Raw genomic sequence first — 20,839 nt, forward strand, 5'->3', positions numbered from 1 at the left:
AAAATCATAGAATCATAGAATTTTAGAGTTGGGAGAGATCCTGAGGGTCATCTAGTCCAACCCCTGCAGTGCAGGAATCTCAAGAAAAGCATCCATGACAGATAGATCATAGAAAATGCTACATAAAATTAGAAGTTGTTTGCTTGCCCAATCTTCCTCCCTAGCACTTTTCGCTCCTTTGCATGCAGTCAGATGCATGAGGGTACAAATTACATAGGATAGGGTAAGGAATCTCTAGCCCACAGGCCAAATTCAGCCTCACATGGGTCTCAATTTGGCCTGGAAGTCCTTGACACACACACCCCAGTGATGCCCACCCATCTCCCACCTGAAGGTAGAGACATAGCTGGAGTTGCCCTGCCCTTGCATGAAGTCTTGGGTTTACAATTTTGGGAGAAGGGAGACTGCAGCACTGGGGAGCGGGCAGGCTGGCGAGGCCCCCCTAGATTTAGAGGCCTAAGTCGCTCTGCCCTCACATGAAGTCTTGGGTTTGCAATTTTGGGAGAAGGGAGACTGCCCGCTGGGGAGCGGGAGGGCTGGTGAGGCCCCATAGATTTAGAGGCCCTAGGCTTCAGACTTCTTAGCCTATACATAAATCTGGCGCTGCCTGCATGTGGAAGTGGCTGGGCAGCCCTCTTGTCCTTCACCACAAGTAACAAATCTCTTGAGGCGCCCTGTCCTCTGTTCTGCTTTCTCAACAGTGGATGGCGATGAGGCAAGTGCTAGGAAGTCACCTAGCGCTGTTTGCATGAATACACCACACAGTAAGTGATACTTTGTTGGCAGGATAATAAGTGCTAAAGGACCACTTACCTCCTCTTGTTTGTTTGTGTGTGGGTTGTTTTTTTTTAGCCCACAAGAATTTGGAACATATATGCAAAGCGCACAGAAGAAGTCACTTTTATTGCAGCAACCTCTGCCATGCTGGTATACGAAGTGCTTTTAAAGAGACACCATCAACTTGAAATCTTGTCGATTTTAAGTGTTAAAAGTGGTTTCATATGTTACACTTGCCCTCATATTTCACTTTCATTTCCTTCAAAGCCATTCATGAGGATGGTTATCCTCTTTGCCCACCCACACCCACACCAGAATCAGACTTCAGTCGGGAGGGCTGTCTATGGATGCAAAGGAATATATATTTGCTTCTAAGTCGCCTTTAGTCATTTTTTCTCCTTGCTCCCCTCCTGCAAACAACAGGTACATGGGGCACACATAGGACCGTAGCTCAGAACTGCATACCGTAAGGAACATGAAAACATCTGGCCCATGTTGTTCTGATTGCATACTTTGTTTTCCCATGCCATTGCCACACTCTGGTCCAAACGACTGGCTGATCCAGAATATTTTATTCCACCAGGAGAACAATTTTAAAATACCTCATAGTGAAATCCCTGTAAAATTCAGCTCAAATTCTCACATTTGTTTATGACATGACAAAGTCACTGCAATGTGATCCCCCCCCCCCCATTATTTTCACTTCTACGAGAACTGTTATTCTGAAAGTAGTGAGATCTAGGGTTTATCGTAGTTTAGAATCCAGGAATATTACGTTCTCCACAATGTGTGGACATAACAAATATCATTGCAGGAAGCAGGATCCAGCCTCCTTGGGGCCTCAGCTTTCTGGCATCCGCTCACCACAGATCACAGGGCTGGTGGTTCCTACAGTTCACCACTAATAAAGTTATACTGAGGGATAAGGATGTTGAGGGACTGCCAGATGCCCCTCAAGCCTGGATCCAGGCCTGGCAAGAAGGCCTGTTGAAAACAAAGGGGCAGCACATGAAATGACTGAAGGAAACCACTGCACAGCATCATTAAACCACCCCCTGAGCCTTATGAAAGACTGAAAGAAGCTTGTTGGGATGAAACAGCCAGGGAATAGCTCTTGGACAGTCACCCAGAGGGCAAAGAAATGTGAACAACGTGAACTGGCCTAGGAGTAAAATGTGCATTGGAACCTTTCACCAGACAGCATCCCTCATAGATTTTCTGGAGCAATTGCAAAATTCTCTCTCCTGCAGAATGAGGCAGCCACATAATTCACCTTTTGCTTTCCTCTCAATAAAGGATTTAGTTCCATGCTCACAGCAACAGGGACCTGTTCTCCCCCCCTCCTGCCACCTCCTTGATGCTCTCTTAGGCCCTTCTCAAATCCTCCTGTTTACTTCCACAGGTGGAATTGCGATTTGCTCTTCTTGTACATGCTTATTATTATTAATTTTTTTCCCAACGTCTTGATATTTCTGTGTGGCTGCCGTGGGAGATTTCACAGGTGGTTGATGAAGCTCGTTATATTTATTTGTACCTCCTCAGCGCTCCTTAAAAGGCAATTAAAATGAGAATGGAAATGACTGTATGTGGTCAAGCACACCGCTGCCTGACAATTCACACAACTGCCAGCAGAATATAAAAAGGGAGGGCTGTTTGCACTGGCACAAGGCGAACACAGCTGTGCTAATGGCTTCCCAAACTTCTGCATTTGAAATTTGCCCAAGAGGAACTTTTACAATGGCATCGGTGACTGAAGCACATTAACCCTTCTAATCTATACATTTAGCAGACTGCAGGGCAGGAATAGGCAACATGTCCCTCCCTGTCAATTATAGTTTTCTCCTCCAGCATATTACCATGGGGTGTACAGCAGGGCCTGTTCTATAGACTGGCACTAGCTGCTGCACAACAGCTTCAGCCAGTGGTGGACCTACATTTTGGGAGCCTTGAAGCTAGAGCTATTATGGGAGCCCCTTCACAACCAGCTACAAGGTCTCCATAACCACTGTTATCTTCTTCCATGGGGTTGTTTACAACAACCTTTACAACATCTAAGCTACTGACTCTCAAGCTTTGGGGTTGTTGAAATTCATACAACAACAAAATTAATAAATTTGAGTCATGCAACTCACGTTGCATCTGCTAGACATGTTTTTTTTTTAAAGTAATGTGGACTAAAGTCACTTATGGGGCCCCTCCGGGATCAGAGGCCCTGAAGCTTAAGGTTCATTATTTTCCTAGTAGATCCACTCCTGGCTTCATCTGCTTTTGCAATCCACCCAACACCCACCTTTCAATGGTGGGGATGGTGGTTTGCATTCTTCCAACATCACTGCATAGGTGGAGCTTTTTGCCAGTATGTAAGTGCAACCTAGGCTGCATCTAGGCACATCAAAGAAGCATTTCAGTTAAATGTGTTTTAAACTTGGTATGAGGAATTGCGTTGGCAAAAATGGAACGCCATCTGGGGTCATGGTGTTATCATGCATATATAATGCATATAAAACACTTTTTCTCCACCCATCTAGCCGAGTCCCTAGAATGATCACTTTAAAAATACCTAGTCTCCCATCACTGGTATGGCTTAACCCTAAGGAAAAAAGGAAAGGCAAGCATGAGCAAAAAAGTTCCCCTATTTACATTTAGGGATTGGTTGAATCTATTGGTTTTGGTCGCCCTGGGTTTCTATTTTTTCAAGTGGGTTTGTTATTCTTTTTTCGTTAAGTTCTCCTGAAAATTCATCGGCACTTTAATGAGAATCTCTCCTAGTAAGCACATGTTTGCATGCAATTTTGCCTTAGAGTTAGGCCATACCAACTTGTCTACTGGAAGATTGCCTTGCAAAAATAGGTTTAATTAAATAAATAAATTCTAATATATGCATTTCGATGCACACTTTACCCTAGTATATGCATTTTTGTACACATTACCTGGCTTAAGGATAGCATTGCAAAATTCAGAGAAGTGAGAATTTTGGAGGATGGCTATGTTTTGGCTTGCATATGATTTCAGAAATTGCAAATTAGGTGGGTCTAAATGAAAATGGAATTGAGTTTCTTCCCCAACCCTATTTATGCTGGCAACATATAAATTTCAAGGCAGAAAATGATTTTTGGCTGTGACTTAGCTCTCTAAGACCTTCACAAGAGATGGTTCTCAGGGTCAGCATTCTCAGAGAATGTAGTTTCAGTATCCCTTCATGTCTGTTTTACAAAACGTTTGTGTGGGTCACCGTCCAGCGGTTTATATTGCTCAAAGTGCTTCTGTTGGTCTTTTGTATTCCTTTTCCATTCCATAAGTTTGTTTTAGAGAGTTGCAGCCCAACTTTTTTATTTTCTGTGTTGCAACATATATTGTATTTTGATATGGTCATGATGTCTATGTTGCACCTTGGTACTGGAAATAGTAGTTTTCTTTTGATGCTTAAAGTAGATGTACATTCAGCTGTGTATGTATATACGTATGTGCATATAGAAAAAACAACAGTTTTTTGACAAATTCCTAGGGCCAAATTAGATGTGATGTTAAATGTGGGTAAACATACAACATACGGAAATTGGGAGAGTGTTGGGAGGGAAGCAGAGTTGAAATCGCTGCATGCAGAGTGGGGGGTGTGTGTGTGTGGCAACTAAGTGTTTTCTCCCAACAACAAAAAATCCATCTTCAGAAATAGTTTTTGGTTCCAGTAGGAAAGTTTTCACAAAGGCCAATGGCAACTTCTGGCACAGGGAATTTTCAGCAGAACTGCAACGCAGGGGAGGCTTAGACTTACTTACAAAATGAAAAAAGGTCTATAATAAATGCCTAGAGATGCATTTAACATGAACAATGGTTTGACCCATATGCTGCAGAACAAATAATTAAATAAATAAATTGGAATATCCTGCACATTTCGGAACAAAGGGATGCTGGGTTTGGTGCATCATATCAGACACAGTGGATAGTCTCCAACTATGAGTAGACCCACTGAAATGAATGAACATGGCTAAGTAAGGACTATCAATTTCAGCAAGTTGAATACCACCCAGTCACACCTTAAAATAATGGTAGATATCACGTTGTACCTGCTATATACAGTATCTACACAGGAAAGGCTGTAGCTCAGTGGTGGCTCATATGCTGTGTACACAAAAGGCTCCGGATTCAATCCTTGGCATTTCTAGCTATAACTGGCAAAGACACAAGTCTAAAGACCTGGTGAGTTTCTGACAGCCAATGTAGACAGCGCTGAGATAGATGGAGCCGTACCTAGTCTGGCTTGATATAAGGCAGCTCCTTGTGACATTGTGAGTCCAATTCTTATTCTTGCCCTGTGGAGGTTGTGGGGGATGGATAGACAGAAACACCATGGTTTCTACACCACATGAATATAATAAAGGCTGCATGCCACTTTGTAAACAATTCTCTGGCCATTTTGGGAGGTGTGCTAATGCATGAATCTCTGATCTGCCTGAAGGGTCATAACAGCGTGAATTGCCTCTGTCACCAATTCCCCGGAAAAGAAGATTCACATAACCATTTTTCTCCCCACTGTGTGGTGATGGTTTTCAGGAGACGGATCCACTGCAATTTGGGTGTGTTCAGGAAACCTCGCAGGTTCGGGTAGGCGAATTACCCTAATTCTTCTTAGACTTAACATATAAAGGCAGTATAATTGTATTAGACTCCATTTGTATAATTGCATTAGAACTAAAATTACAGTAAATTCTCAAGAGCTACTGCCAAAGGGCTCATAAATTCAAGGATTTATTTGGCTGCACACATTTCTTAATATGAGTACAATTTAATCTAAATGCCATTGTAGGGCTTTTTTTTTGGGGGGGGGGGGATTTCTCCTTGCTAGTAAACAAAGATTTCTTTCTCAGTGTAGGGAGAAAGAATCCATCAGAAGACAACCCAATTTTAAGTCTCAATAATTTTCCATGCGAAAGATTTTATGCAGTAGTAAATTCTGAAATGCGGGAGCTAATCATCACCATCTTCCATAACCACACCACCAAAGAAGTCCAAAAATGCTGGAAAATGTGTTGATCCATAGCTTAACACCCAATTTATTAGGATTGTTGTTTAGTCGTGTCTGACTCTTCGTGACCCCATGGACCAGAGCACACCAGGCTCTCCTGTCTTCACCTGCCTCCCACAGTTTGGTCAAACTCACGTTGGTAGCTTCGAGAATACTGTCCAACCATCTTGTCCTCTGTCGTCCCCTTCTCCTTGTGCCCTCAATCTTTCCCAACATCAGGGTCTTTTCCAGGGAGTCTTCTCTTCTCATGAGGTTGCCAAAGTATTGGAGCCTCAGCTTCAGGATCTGTCCTTCCAGTGAGCACTCAGGGCTGATTTCCTTAAGAATGGATTATTAGGATTGGAAGGCCATTAAGAGAACAGTGAGTTAGTAAACAGTGATGCAGTGATTAGCATGTTGGACATTGGCTGGATTCACTTTGGCAGGGTTCAACTGGATTGCCATGAGATTCATGGGGTGACCATGGGCCAGTCCCTGCCTGAGCCTAGCCTGGCTATCAAAGGGATTGTCTGCCAGGCCAGACCTGTTCTCCAATGCGCCAAGCTTAAAATACAGGCAAATGCCACTCCTGCAGATTATGTCATTGGTGCTATTATGAAAAGGTATTAGAATAGCATTCTCCTGCATTCCTGCTCCACTTCACTTAACTCATTCTGCTAAAATCAACATATTCTAGAAAAGCACAACTCTAGATGCCTCATCTCCAAATTTTGTAGGACTAGGATGAAGTATGCACCAATCTCCAGCTATGAGAAAATTGCATGCATTTGATTCAGCCATAATTGGGAAGATTACAAGTGATCAGGTTTGGATTCCCAAACTGTGATCTGCAAGCTTTATTCAGGTGATCCATGTTGTGTCTGTGGATTCGTGATTGAAGACAGGTGATGGCACATCCATCTCATTAAATACGCAAATTGATTTGTAATTGTATTTTTATTGCTTCTATTTCTTGTATTGTATTACAATTTGAACTGTATGGAATTAAAATTGCAATGGGATAAAATGGAATATATAAGAAATAAAATAAGCAAAAAACAAGAGCAAATAAGCATCTAGCAGCATCTAGCGCAGGACACTGCAGTGGTACTGTGATAGCAGGCGAAAAATCATTAAGTGGTCCGCTTAATATTCAATATTCAAGTGGTCCAAGTATGGGAACCACTGCCTTATTGCAACCCACAGTGGTGAAAAGTCTCTAGGAAAAGCATGTAGAAAGATGGGAGATATTTTAAACAAACAATCAAACCAACAACACTTATTCCCACTCCCATTTGTGTTAATGTTTCATTTTCCAGATTTAGATTCTTTGTTGGTGATTTCAAAAAGTCACATATCCAATAACATTTTATTTAAGCTCTTTAAAACCTGCCAAGATAAAAGCTAATCTTTCCTGTAATCAGTATGCAGAGATGAAGAGAAGCAGCAGCAAAGCAGTTGCTGCATGTTTGCTGACAAAATATTTAATCCAAACATTTAATTTCAATCTGCCACTGTTCTCAGTTGGTATAATTACTTTAAGCAAATATCATGTAAGAAGAAATGGAAAATAGTCTCAGCCAGCGAAATGTAAATAATAAAAAATAATCATTATCATTGCAGGCTTAAAGCCTTCTTTAGGGTCTGTTCTGTAGACTATTTTAAATGCTTTAAGTGGCTTCACATTAATTCTAACATCACAGTCTGTGATTCTGCCATGCCCACGAATACTATAAAGCCCTGCAAATAACATGCAGCCAGAAATACTGCCTTTTTTCTGATTGGAATTTACAGATCCAGCCATAAACGTAACAATGGATACACAAATGTCACACAAATCTGGACAGTCAAATGACATCATGAGATTTAAAATGCTCAGTAAATTTCCACACCATTATTATTCACTTGGATTGGAGACATTGATTGATGTTTGATTTGATTTGTCCAGATTTACAATATGTTATTGCTACTTGATTCCAAACGTGGTGTGGGTGTGTTTGTATGTATGTATGTATGGGGTATGATCTGTAGCAAGGATGTAATGAATTGACACCTACATTTTACAGCCCCTTTAACATACAGTGAAATTTTGCGCCATTTCTCTCATTTTCAGGGTAATGTCTGCTGTGATGTGTGCTGAAACTTGCCAGCTTATATTGAGAAGCAGGGCAATAGGTCTTTCATTAACTGGGACCAGTCAAATGAAATATATCTCACTAATTGAAATGATTGTTCTGGTTCTCAGCCCAATTCAGAATCCAATTCAAAGTGCTCGTTCATACCTTGATAAGACATGAATGGCGTAGGGCCAGATACCTGAAAGACCACCTTTTACCACATGACTTACTCCAAATGCAGAGGTCATCTTCAGAAACCTATTCTTTTTCCACTTTTTTTTTAATGCTTAGTTTAAACTTTTATAAAATGCAATTACCCCCTGCCTTCCAGGGCAAAAACATTAGAAGAACATAAAAAGAGCCCATGCAAAGGAAAGGCCCATCAAGTCATGCATTCTGTTCCCATAGTGGCCAATCCAATGCCTATGGGAAGACCACAAGCAAAGTATGAGAGCCATAACACTCAGGATCCCCATCTACTGGTGTATAGAGACAGGCCACCTCTGATACTGAAGGCAGCCATCATTACTAGTAGAAACTGATCTCCTCCTCCATGACATTGTCTAATCCCTTTTGAAAACTATCCAAGTTGGTGATTATTACTATTACTTGTGATGGGTGAAGCTAGTGGTGACCAAGAATAGGGTATTCTCTGTTTTGGTACCCTAGTTATGGCATCCTCTCCAGAAATACTTACCTGGAGCAAGGGATGTAGGAAGGCACCTATTTACACAGCAGTTTGATTTCCACTAAATACTAAATAATTTCTCTCTGTTTACGTAATTATCTATGAAACTTATGTAAGTTAGGTGGAATCTACAAACATATTTTTTATATTAAAAAAACGTTCTGCAAATCCTTTTTTAAAGCTTTTTTAAAAACAAACATTGCATTTTCCATAAGGCTCACCATCGCCATCTAATGTCACATTGTATATTGCACTTAAAACACACTTTTTGCAGCTCTATAGCTGAGTCCTTACAAATTTAACGTAATGACACAGCACCATTCATTTCAATAGAAGGGCCATTCATTTCAGTGCAAAGGAAATGTAATTTAAAGGGGAAGGGGAGTCATCAATTTCTGTTTCTTTGCAGACTGCGGGGAGAAAAACCGCATAGCTAATTCTGATCGGTATTTGCTTGATTGATTTCCGTTCCGGCTATCGGACGAATAAACGAACATCAGTGATCTCTGCTTTTGCTTCTATTTTTGTTAGAATTCTCTGACATCCCTATTTGGTGCAGAGTCTGATGCCCTTTGCTAGATGAGGACCTTTTTATTTGCCTTGGGCTTTTAGATGGACATTTGTTCATTTCCCCCACCCCAGTCCCAAAAGATGCCCACTGCAGACCTATATGATACAGCCCAAAATGTTCAGTAGGTCTCTTCCACCCTCTAGAGAGCCTTTTTAGGAATGTGGGTCAGTGTAGGGTTATATATATATATATAGAGAGAGAGAGAGAGAGAGAGAGAGGGAGAGAGAGGTGTGTGTGTCATGTTTGTTCTTGCAGTTTTTGGACATCTTTTACTGACTTTATTATTAATGTGTTTTTAACTTATGTAAGTCACTCTAAAAGTCTTTGTACTAAAGACTGGGGTGTGAAATATGTGCAGAACAAACAAAGAAATGAACTTATCTACCCTGGTAACCAGATCAACCTTCAATTAGGTTTGGGCAAGTCATAAACGACATCGTGCACGGGAGCTGGATAACTGCATCTCGACCAGGTAACAAAACCTATTAACATTTAAATTGAGAATCCCAGGAGGGGCAAGCAGACTAGGCAGAATACATAACTCCTTATGTGTGACAAGCCGTTCGCTATGTATGGCAGACAGGATTAAACAAAGGAAATGCAGCATATACACATACTGAATAGGGCTCATTGTCCAAAAGGAAATACAAACCTAGGTAACCGTGCCTCGTACCCTTAGAGCCTTGCAGGCACACGCACAGAGCCAGTCATCTCATGTAGGGCAAACCATAGCAAGCATAACTGGTATGCTTTTTTGAGATATTCCCCTCAGTTTGGGGACAGAACTGTGCATGCGACATGATTACTCCTGGGACCCCCCCCCCCCCAGACTATTCCATTGCCAATGTTGCAGTAAGTTTTAGGTGCCAGTCCAATCGGGTTCTGTACGTGAAACTGGAGCAGCCTGGGCAAGGGTCTTAGGTGCTATCTCTGCATTTGCCTCAGGGAGATATACCCCAGGGCTGGCCCTGGTCGCAGGGTGAGATTGCTCTGCTCCTTAATTAATCACAATTGTTTTTTAATCTTAGCATACTCAAGTCAATTTAAATCACAACAGTGCCATGCCAAACATCCATTTGTGTCCACGTGCAAGATAGCAATCTGGGCAAAATACTAAGTCACTTATCAAGCAGAGCCCAGCCCAGAATACTGCCCAGAATATTAGAAACTGTCCACTGCCTGTTGGGTGAACCTGATAAACTAAGCCTGTTATCATCATCATTGTCATCATCATCATCGGTGTTGGTGTTTGTTATAATTTTTTACCCACCCTTCACCATAAGGTCCCAGGACCTGTTACAACAGTATAAACACACACACACACACACACACACACACACACACACACACAAATTTAATAAATAAATAAATTGTGAAATCAGCTTTTTTTAAAAAAACTGTACAATGCATCCATCTTTCACTTAAGTTGGTAGCTTGTAGATGGATACCATGCCTCACACTTTTTCTTCTACTCCTCTTCTATAGTAGCTCCAGTCACAAATGATATATAATATATATCTCTTTTTTTTGAGGGGGGAGGGAAAATAATATCACCATCCTTTGGTCATTAAGAAGCGAAAGAATCTCACTAATTTATTGTTTAGCAAAAGCATTCAAAGATTAGAAATAAATCCTGTCACTCTACCCACACAGATCATCCAGCCTAACTTGCCGTAATTAGGAAATGCAAAGCATATCGAAAGGGGGGGCAGGAAGGGGGAAAAAATAGGAGGGAGTCTGAACTTAGCAGGTTCCAAAGAACCTCAGTGGGTGATGTTGCTTCTTGAGTAATTACTACAATAACTCTTTGAAGTGAAGGGTGCAATTTTGTTTACTCCTTAACCAGTCTTGCTTATATTACAGGTCAAGCATGTATGTCAAAAACTGTTGGCTTTAACCGCAGTTATTTCTGTTAACTTATCTGATTTGTTTACATGGCTAAACAGTTAGGGCTCCTCTCTCTCTCTCTCTCTCTCTCTCTCTCTCTCTCTCTCTCTCTCTCTCTCTGTACTGCAAGAAAAGAATTCCACTGCACTGGTTAGGAGAAGCAGCACAGGCTGACAATGGTAACCTAGTTCTTTATTTATTGCTCCCAGCAGGTGTCAGATGCTGTGGTTTCTTTACAACCATCAACACCCTGGGGCTTTTTAGTTCCACATACAAGATAAGGAAGATGGGGGATGGCAACTAACCTCCAGGGATTAGGTACCTGAATCCTATCCCAACTGCTAGCAGACTCCAGCTGTGTCTAAATGTGTTTTTGTGCTTTTTTTGTTTTTTTGAGGGGGGGAAGGAGAATTTCTGATGTTCAGTGGTTGCTGATTACTTCCAGATTTTAGTTCTACCCCAGTGGAGATTGGCTACAAAGAGTTTTAGCTGTTGTTAAAAACTGCAATTGCGCCAAGGAAATGTCTTCTTTACAACCAGTTTCAAAAACACAAACTGTTAAAGCAGTGTTTTAAGGAAAGGTGTGGGGCGACAAGGAGTGAGAGAGAGAGAGAGATCTGCAGATGTCTCAGGAAATCCGTTCAAAACAGTGTAGCAAGGCAGAGTTAAATGTGGACAAGCCATACTTATTGTGTGTTCATTCTTTTACCATGGTGGGTTCTAATCAAACTTCCAGCTGCAAATTAATTGACAGTTACCAAGGCTGATTTTAAATATCTTTGGATGCTTTCATAAAAGCAACTCTATGTAACTCCTGTAAACATTTTTCCTGTAAACATTCCTCCAAATTTCCCCCCTGTAAACATTCCTCCAAATTTCACAGTTACCTCAGCTCCTTTAGATGCGGAAGAAGTTTGTTATAATAAAATCGGATGCTAGAGCAAAAAGTCCCCTTCTGCTTCTCTGTTAATACATAAAGCTCTGTCTTTAATGCATATAGATTTAAGCCATTCATAAATAATATTGTTAGTTCACTGTAGATGAAGGCATCATTTGACCTGTGGAAAAGGAGGAGGCAAGTTACAAATGAAAGCTAGAGACTTACACTTAAAAAACAAAACAAAAACAACTCACTCTGGGCTTGGTGTAAGGTAATTATATATACAATACAGTATATAATATAATCTAACATTATATATATTATGCAACATATAAAGAGTTAAAGGTAATCCACTGTCAAAGTTTAAAGCTCAGCTTTAGGTTTAGTTTCAAAATAAGTTAAAATCTACTTCGATTTTTAGAACTTCAACAGGAAATCAAGTTCTTGCATTCTCTGAAGGACTTCAGCTGCTCCTGTTCTCACCTTAATCCCCACTTGATCACCACCCATTGCCTGCTACCCTGACAAAAACAAAACACCTGTTCCCCCAAACAGTAGGACTGTGCACAGCCACCTGATCCACCTTCTCTGACTTGGGGAGCGACCACTCTGGATCCATCTCCCAAGCAATGGTGGAAAGGGGCTGCTAAGCTTTTTTTTATATATATAAAAAAAACCAACACACTTTTTAAACATATAGTTAAAATAGGGTTTAAAAATACAGTCGGGAGTTCTCAAAGATGAAATTGCGGATGTAACAAAAATATGTAACTTGTCCTTCAGATCAGCCTCCATACCTGAAAACTAGCAAGTGATCAGCAGAGGTGGCAGTATATTATAGTACCCTTCACCTTCTACCCTTGGGGGATGAGAGAAGGTAACGTGCTTCCGTGTGCTCCATGTTTACATTTTATCTGCTCCTTGTAGCCGCTGCATCAGCTTTTGTGCCGGGATTCCACTGTAGTGTGTACCCATAACAGGGGAAGGGTATACCACAACAGAAGCCATGTGTGACCAAGGAATAATCAGACCTTTTAACATATATGGTACACATTTCCCCCACTGGCTTTAATTAATTCAATGCGTTTAGATAAGTTAGACAGCCGCTATCAGTCATCATACAATCACAAATTATTACATGTGCTTTGATAACCGCGAGGAAGCTATTATGTTTTTTTTCTGTATCAGGTTGTTGATCGACAGCTATCCAGATGCTTTTAGCTGATAACAATCAGCCAAGAGCTGCCGCTGATTATAACGAACTGAAAAATGTGGCTAATCTGTGTTGGTTTGGGGATGTCTGGAAATACAGTCTTTTGATCCTTTTTGTGCTTTCCCAGCTGCGGGCAAAGTTGGCCGACATCACTGAATATAGTGTAGTGACCAGCCTGCGCTAGCAAGTATGCGTGTTTATAATCTGAAATGTGCCATCAGTGCCTTGAGGGCATAGCACAGGGGTGGGGAACTTGTGGCCTTCCAGATATTATTGAATTCCCACTCTCATCAGCCCCTGGCAGCATGGCCACTGGTCAGGGATAATGGAAGCTGCAGTCCAGCAGCACCTCAAGGGGCGCAGGGCTCCTACTTTTTGCATAGGGGAAGCATAAACAGCAGCACAGTAGCAGTAGCAGCTGCCTACAACACAAGCACAGGAATTCAATGGGGCAAAGTGAAACCTCTGACATCAGTAAACTCAGTGCCTTCCATTTCTGTCACCTTTGTCTGTCTCTGCAATCATCACCAGCTGCTTGCTCACACACTCCCATAATTCACAAGTTTGGCATTGTGTTCTCCATCAGGATACTGGACTGTTGCGTCCTGAATATAGGCCGCTAAGCTTGTACGGGTTGGGAACAAATGAGATGCTGCACCCACCTATTTGATCCCACTGGAAACACTATTTCCTGGAGGGAAAGCTAGGACTAGACAAACATCGAAGGAGCATTGCTTACCCCTTTGCATGCATGCCACAGCCCCTCTCTACATTACCTCCACAGGCCCATAGCACATGGCATGGTGGGGCTGTGCTATATACCTGTCCTCCATCTGGCTGAGCTACTGCTGCATTCAGGGATGGAGACAGGGACAGGCAAGGAGGTGGCAAGGTCAGTGCAGTGCAAATGTGCCAGCAGGGGCACCAGATAGCTTCACTAGTGTGTTTGCACCATGCCAGCCTTGCTGCTGCCTCTCCCCCTACCCCTACATCCTAGTATGCAGCTGCAACTCTGCCAGAGGCAGCTTCCACCATGCTGCCCACTACTGCCCTGTTCAATGCTTCTGCCCCTTGCTGTGTTCCAGGTGTGGGAAAACACACATTTAGAACTCTGAAGAGGGAGCAAGACAGAAAGAATCATGGGCATAGCCAGGATTTTTGTTGGGGGGGCAGGACTTTGTTGGGGGGGCAGAACCGCCCTGATTGGTCAGTTAGTTAAGTATTTCTATTGTTTTTCTTGATCTAGGGGGTGCAGCTGCTCCCCTTCCCCCTTTAGCTACTCCCGTGTAAAGAACCCTTCACTTTCTGCATGTAACAGCTTCTGCATGTAATACAGTATCAAGTCTCATCCTCTAGTCATAGGTTTCCATGTGGCACTCAGATTGTTTTGTATGCTGTTCTCTAACAGAGAGGAGTGAGATGGGTTGCGCTTTGCTATCTTCAAACAGACAGCATTAAGTGGTCCGGAGAATTTAATTTTAACCAAACCAACAGCAATCTTCATAAACAATCTCACAAGTGGAAAAGAGAGGGAGAGAGAAAGAGAAAAGCATTGTGTTTGCTAGCTAAATCCATCCATGGAACATAACAAGAGGTTATGCCACCGCCTCAAATGATCAAAGGAGCTATTTTATTTGATTACAGTGGAAAGTTGCCACAAGAGCCAAAGTCAGAGAACATTATCATCTCAGCATAATTATTCATTAATGATTTACTTTAAATTCATTCTCTCTCTGAAAAAGGAATTGATTAGAAATTGGATTTAAAAAAAGAAATGGAATGATTAGATGTCTCTAGCTATGAAGAGGCAGGCAAGGGGCATCTCCGACACCAGGACATACCACAGCCTGCCTTGACTGCGGGAGCAGCGAGGGGAGGATTATTTCGTTCCACTGCAACATAGCACAAGTGGCTGTAGCTACTTTTACAAACGCAACCTTGTCATTGCGATTTGTCACACTTTTGGTGAGCATTTTAGCACACTGAAGTTTCCTCTCCTCTGTCTTGTAACCAATAGCCATAAAATGCATGGTGCAGTAATGAAAAAGGCAAGATCACAACACGGGATATAATAACACCACTATGGCTATACAATATAACGTCAGATTGCATAGTGAATGCAGCTGCTGACATTGCATTCAAAGTCTGTGCATCTATGGGAGGGGGGAGTTCATAGCTCAGTGGCAAAGCAGGCATAGGGCCACAGATTCATTTCTGCCATCTCCAGTAGCAGAACAAGGACATATCCTCAGAGAGTTGCTTCTAGTCAGAGTAGGCCAACCTTCGCCCGATATGGTGCCAATAATAATAATAATAATAATAATAATAATAATAATAATAATGGGACTCCACCCCTCATCAGCCTTGGCTACTATGGCCTATTGTCAGGATTAATAAGAGTTGTAGTCCAAAACCTATGAAGGATACCAGGTTGGAGAAAGTCTGAGTAGACAATGCTGAGCTAGATAGACCAAAGCTCTGACTCCATGAAAGACAACTTCTTATCCAAATATCAGCATTATACTATGGGTGCTGCTGCTGCTGCTGCTGCAGATTTCCTGCAAACTCCATGCACAATTCTAAATAAGACCTGAACAGCACAATCAGATGTACTTCCTCAGAAGTAAGTCCCACTGAGCTCAATGGAATTTACTCAAAGATGTGTGTGTGTACAGAATTTCAGCTTAAGGCTACTATCCGATTTACCAGTGCTTTTAAAAGCAACACACCTGATGCAGCTGAGAAAACCAGCAAGATGTGTGAACTCTTGGTAGCCCTTGATGTCCTGATTATTAATGATGTGAGACAGCTCCTGTTCTTCACTCGTCCTGAAAACATGTTGTCAGTCAGAACCCATGAAACCTTTTCCACAGCAATGAAAAAGAAGGCACAAGAGGTCATCAGCTTGCTGAAGTTGAGCAGGTGTGGTTTCTGGTCAGAGCCTGGATAGGTGACTGACTGGAAACCATATATATGCATCCTTGGGTTCCATATTGGAAGAATCTTAACAGTATCACAAAACTTTATTAGGATCAACTAAAAGTCACAAAACAGCCAGTTAGTTCTTGAGTGTCAAAGGACTACTGCTGAACTGAATAAAGTGGACCAGTGATTGGTGGTGTTTTCATGAGTGAATCCTTTCCTTTAACAAGTGAGGGCTGCTTTGCCACCTCTTGAAGCAAGGGTTTGGTTGTACTTACCTAGGAGTATGTCCCTCCAACTACAAGGGGGCTTCTTTCTGAGTAAACATGCCTAGGATTACACTGTGAATTGTGGTGTCCTAAGGTGTCATGGGCCAGGAGTCAGCTTCACCTGCTGAACAGCAGCCTGAAGGGGGAGAAGGCAGAGTGACTCCACCTGCAGCTGATCAGCCATCAAGGACACAGAGGAGAAGGTGCTGATGAGAACCAGCTGGCTTCAGCCTTCTGAAGCAGAGCTTCCAGCATTAGTCAGATGCTGTTAAAAATGCTTGCAGTTTTTGGCCCTGCCTTGCTGCCTTCTGCTTGTCTTGAACCCATGATCATCAGGTTCCTTGACCCTTGGACTGCCTGACCCCACAGATTGCTGTTCACCCGACCCTAGGACTGGACCTGACTTTGGACGCTGACTGCCTCCAGGTAAGTACACCTCAGAAACTCTTCTGGTTTGCTGGCCTCCCACTCCACTGAGCTTGAGACTACAACACAAAGGTGATTTGTCTACCGCCTATTTTGTGTGCTTTCAAGCAGGAGTTTAAGACTGATCCTTTATTATGGTCCATATTTCTAAACTAGAGTCCTTAGATTATGTGCCTTTAGTTGATGTTGCTGGTGTCTTGCATTGTGATGTTTTTTTGCTGCTGGATTTCTTTGTTGTTTTAAGAATTGCTTTTTAGCTTGTTTTATTGCTATTGTTGTTATTTTATTCTGCATGCCACCTTGGGTATGCATTTGGCATAGAAAGATAGGATATAAATGCAGACACGCATGTGTGCATATGTACATAAGTCCAATTCATCATTTTGAAGAACTACGAAGAGTTGTACTGATGGTTATTTGTTCTTTTTCTTTTTCTAACGTTTATGTACGTATGGACATCCATACATTTTTAATTTTTATATTGGAGGGGTTAATTGGAGGTTGCAATTCACATCTCATGATACAATATATGGTGGAAAGCGAAGTCTCTCTCTAAGTGAGAGCACAGATGGCTAGTTATTTAATGCTGCTCCAAGCATCTTTTTGACTGCTAAAACAGAACCAGTGTTTTACTGCATGTATTTTGAATGAGGAAAAAGAGCTTTAAAAAATCTTTCTGGCAATGGAGGGAAGCAACGGAAGGTGAAAAGAGGGCAGAGAACTGTCACCATCACAGCACCTGAGACCAGGGAATATGTGTTAAGTGAGGATAGTGGACTGAAAAAATATGAGACTGTAAGACAGATAACAAAGACTTGCTGCTTTTGTTACTTGGGGTTGTTTTTTTTTTCTTAAATAGCTTGTGTTGCTTGTCAAATCTTCTGATGACACAACCTGCTTTTAAAGTTTACTTTTCATTAGTGAGAAAGGATGAGGGAGAAACCCTGATATATATATGCATGATGAAAGGAACAGGGCAAGTCTTGGGCTCAGACTTGGGGGAGTGGGTTATTCTCTCCATGTTCCTTTTCCCTCCCAGATATTTTTCTAAACCTCCTTCCCTCCCCTTCCTATCTGGCCTCCTCGCTGCCACACCAATATAGAATACTCTTTACACATTTGTAAGAACTTGATCATTTTGTGTGGCAGAGCCTACACATTGGAACTCCCTGCCTATTGATATCAAGCAGGCATCTTCACTGTATTCCTTTTGGCACCTGATAAAAAACATTCTTGTTTAGTCAAGCCTGCCCAGATGCCTGGAAAAGCTGTTGTGAATTTTAAACTGTTTTATTATTTTAACTTCTTGTATGTTTAAATGTATGGCACGCATCTCTCTCTCTCTCTCTGTGCGCATGGCAGAAATGGGCAGGGTAGTTGTTTTTGTTTGCATTTTAATGAGAAGTGGCCTAATTTGCAGTTCTTAAACCAGTGTGTGGACCCAAAGCAAGCTATGCTTCTAAATTTGTACTTCTCCAAGTATTGTAATGCAGTTCTGCAAGCAAACAATATATGCAAAATTGTATGCATTAGGGGGAATTGTACACAAAATTCATATAAGCACTGGGTAATATCCCACTCAGAATAGACCCATCATTTTCCTTGACTGCACCCTGCAGGTGATACCCAACATTAGTCATAACTCAATGTATAGCATTATGGTTAGGCCTTAACAGAAAGCTTAATTCTGTGGTATGATAAGCTTAGTGGTTATTAGCACAAATGAGATGCAGCAGATGATCGATTACCAGAGTGACAAGAAAACAAGAAAATAAGCAAATTCTTAACAAGCTTTGCTTTTCAGAAATTATTTGTGTCTTGTTGACATAAATACTAACTTCAATACTGCAAGATTATGATGTGTTTTGGGCAGATTAGCCAGCGCAGCAAAAAAATGCAAGAAAATGGAAATATAATCCCTGTTATTTCTCACCAAGCTAATGAAAGCCTTTTTTATGCAGGCACACAATAGGGTTCAAATCGTCAGAATCTAGAAAATGGTTTACATTAAAAATGTGATATATGAATATATCAAGCATACCTTCCTTGGTATTTCTGATTTCCACAGGATAGTCTACAAGATTAGTTTGATAGAGGTACTTTAAACATACATAACTTCAAGACTTCTTTTTAAAAAATCATCTATAAACCATTTCCCCCCTGAAATAAGTCTCTCCAAAAGGCAAACTTCCTCTTTTGGAGATATTACCCTTACATCTTTAGACATGAACACACAATAGTTCAGATTCAGATCATATCCCCGAACTAGCTCAAAATCTCTTTAAAAAAAAAAAAAAACATGTTCCCAATTGCTGAATTTGTCAAAAGCTAGGCACCAAGCACTAGTACAATAACTTTCAAAAGAGTGTGATAAAATGAGCTGTGAATGGTACAATTTGACCCCAGATGCCAACTCTTCCAAGATTTGTCTTTTTCCACTGCCTCATGTACCCCATCCCATGGCAAAATTCTTAGACCCTTGGAACCGATCACTTTAGAACTATCTTTTAATCCACCACATGGCCAGCAGCCTACGAGGAACTTGCTGCGGCACTATGTTTTCCATTTTCCGTTCTGCTCCTTTTAATATACTGGAAGCATTTTTACAAAAGGCAAGGCTTAATTAATGCCAGATAAAAAACCTGCTCTTTCTTGTGGGGTCTTGCACAGCATCTTTCCCTAATGCAATAAATAAATAAATGCATAGAAAGTATTCTGCAAATGGCAAAATGTCTGAAAATGAATGTCAGGGAGATTTGAAAATTGCCATTTGCAACTGGGCTGGCAGTGTGTTTGCCAATTTACCTTTGATTTCCGAAGAAAACCGAACATCTTGATCTGTTTCAAAATAACTCCTTGTGCTCATGAGATCGGCACAAAGGGCCCTTTTATGTGGGTCAAAGGGATGTTTCCCCCATGCCCATTTAATATGTTGTCTGTGAAGTTCTGTGTGCTGCCCTTAGGGCCATCCACATGCTGGCGATATGCATGTAACTTGCACAGCAAGTTTTCCTTCCTCTCTGAATCACAATGTCTGCAATTCAATCTGCCCCACAATGAAATTGTGTGTGTGTGTGTTTTACCGTCCACATTCGCCAGGTAAGCTATTGCTCCCCATGAAAAGGGTCTTCAGATGCGGGACACACACTGTAGTAGGAACTTCTCATTTATACTGCTTTCATCATGACAATGACTGATGTGGCTCTCCGAGAATATTATATATTTAGAAGTTTGGAAAGGTTCTCCTTTTGCTGGGGGGGGGGGGGATGCTGCTTTGTACTTAAGAAGCATATCTCATCATACTCGGTGAACTCCTGAACTAAGTCTTAAATGTTTAAAGAAAGGTCAAAAAGCCAGCCTGCTACAAAAGTGTGCAACTCACACCTGACTAATATCAGAGAATAAAATCATGCAGGGAATAATTTGAGTAAGTTTTTCTTTCCATTTAAACAAAAAGTCATAGATATTTTTTCCCCCTCTGAATATTTATCACAAAGATATAGCCCTGCAGCTGGGGGGTTCTTAACAAAGCAGAAAGCAAACTTTTGGTTCAGGGAGGAAAGAGAGGAAAAAAGTCCATAAGATTCTTCATAAACTTTGGGAGCATTTCCTCAAAACATGCTTCTCCATTTATACAACAGATCAAGGAAGGCTAGAATCCAATTTCAAATCAAATAACCTCCATATCGATGTGCAGGGTAGTTGACAGTGCACTCTCATCATCTCTGTGCTTTCTGGTGGGTAATGTGCACAATATAACTTAGAGTAGCCATTTGGCAGAAAACTGCTGTAGTCAAATTGAAATAGCCTTTAGTGCCTTGGTTAAAATGGAGAGCCCATAAGATATGCTTGTCATGGGAAGGCGATGCAGGGTTGCGGGGGGGGGGGGGGAGTAGTGTGTTTGAATTAAGGTGGGGGATTTGTACTGTTGATGGAACTGCACAGATGTCAGGATCTTATTTAAAAGTGTTAAGGCACAGCACAACACCGAAGCAAAAACTTGTTAGGCTAGTGGGCTAGCGATCAAATATTTCATTGCCATAGTTAGCAGCAACCTGTGAGTCACTTACACATAACTGTATGCTTC

The 20,839-nt window shown here is 41.5% G+C and overlaps 1 long non-coding RNA gene across 3 annotated transcripts in view; it reads left to right on the top strand.

The window, feature by feature from the left end:
* The window catches only part of LOC310833322, a 400,786-nt gene that overhangs the window by 288,169 nt on the left and 91,778 nt on the right, over window positions 1-20,839 (top strand). For 2 of the 3 annotated variants that reach the window (XR_014558633.1, XR_014558634.1), the window contains exon 3: window positions 16,696-16,752. The exons of the other annotated variant lie outside the window; for it this stretch is intronic. This is a non-coding gene — a long non-coding RNA (uncharacterized lncRNA). The remainder of the gene's footprint in view (window positions 1-16,695; window positions 16,753-20,839) is intronic. 3 annotated transcript variants of the gene reach the window in all.

Source organism: Podarcis gaigeae, assembly GCF_964106915.1.
Source record: "Podarcis gaigeae genome assembly, chromosome: 1".
In the NCBI taxonomy this organism is placed as follows: Eukaryota; Metazoa; Chordata; class Lepidosauria; order Squamata; family Lacertidae; genus Podarcis; species Podarcis gaigeae.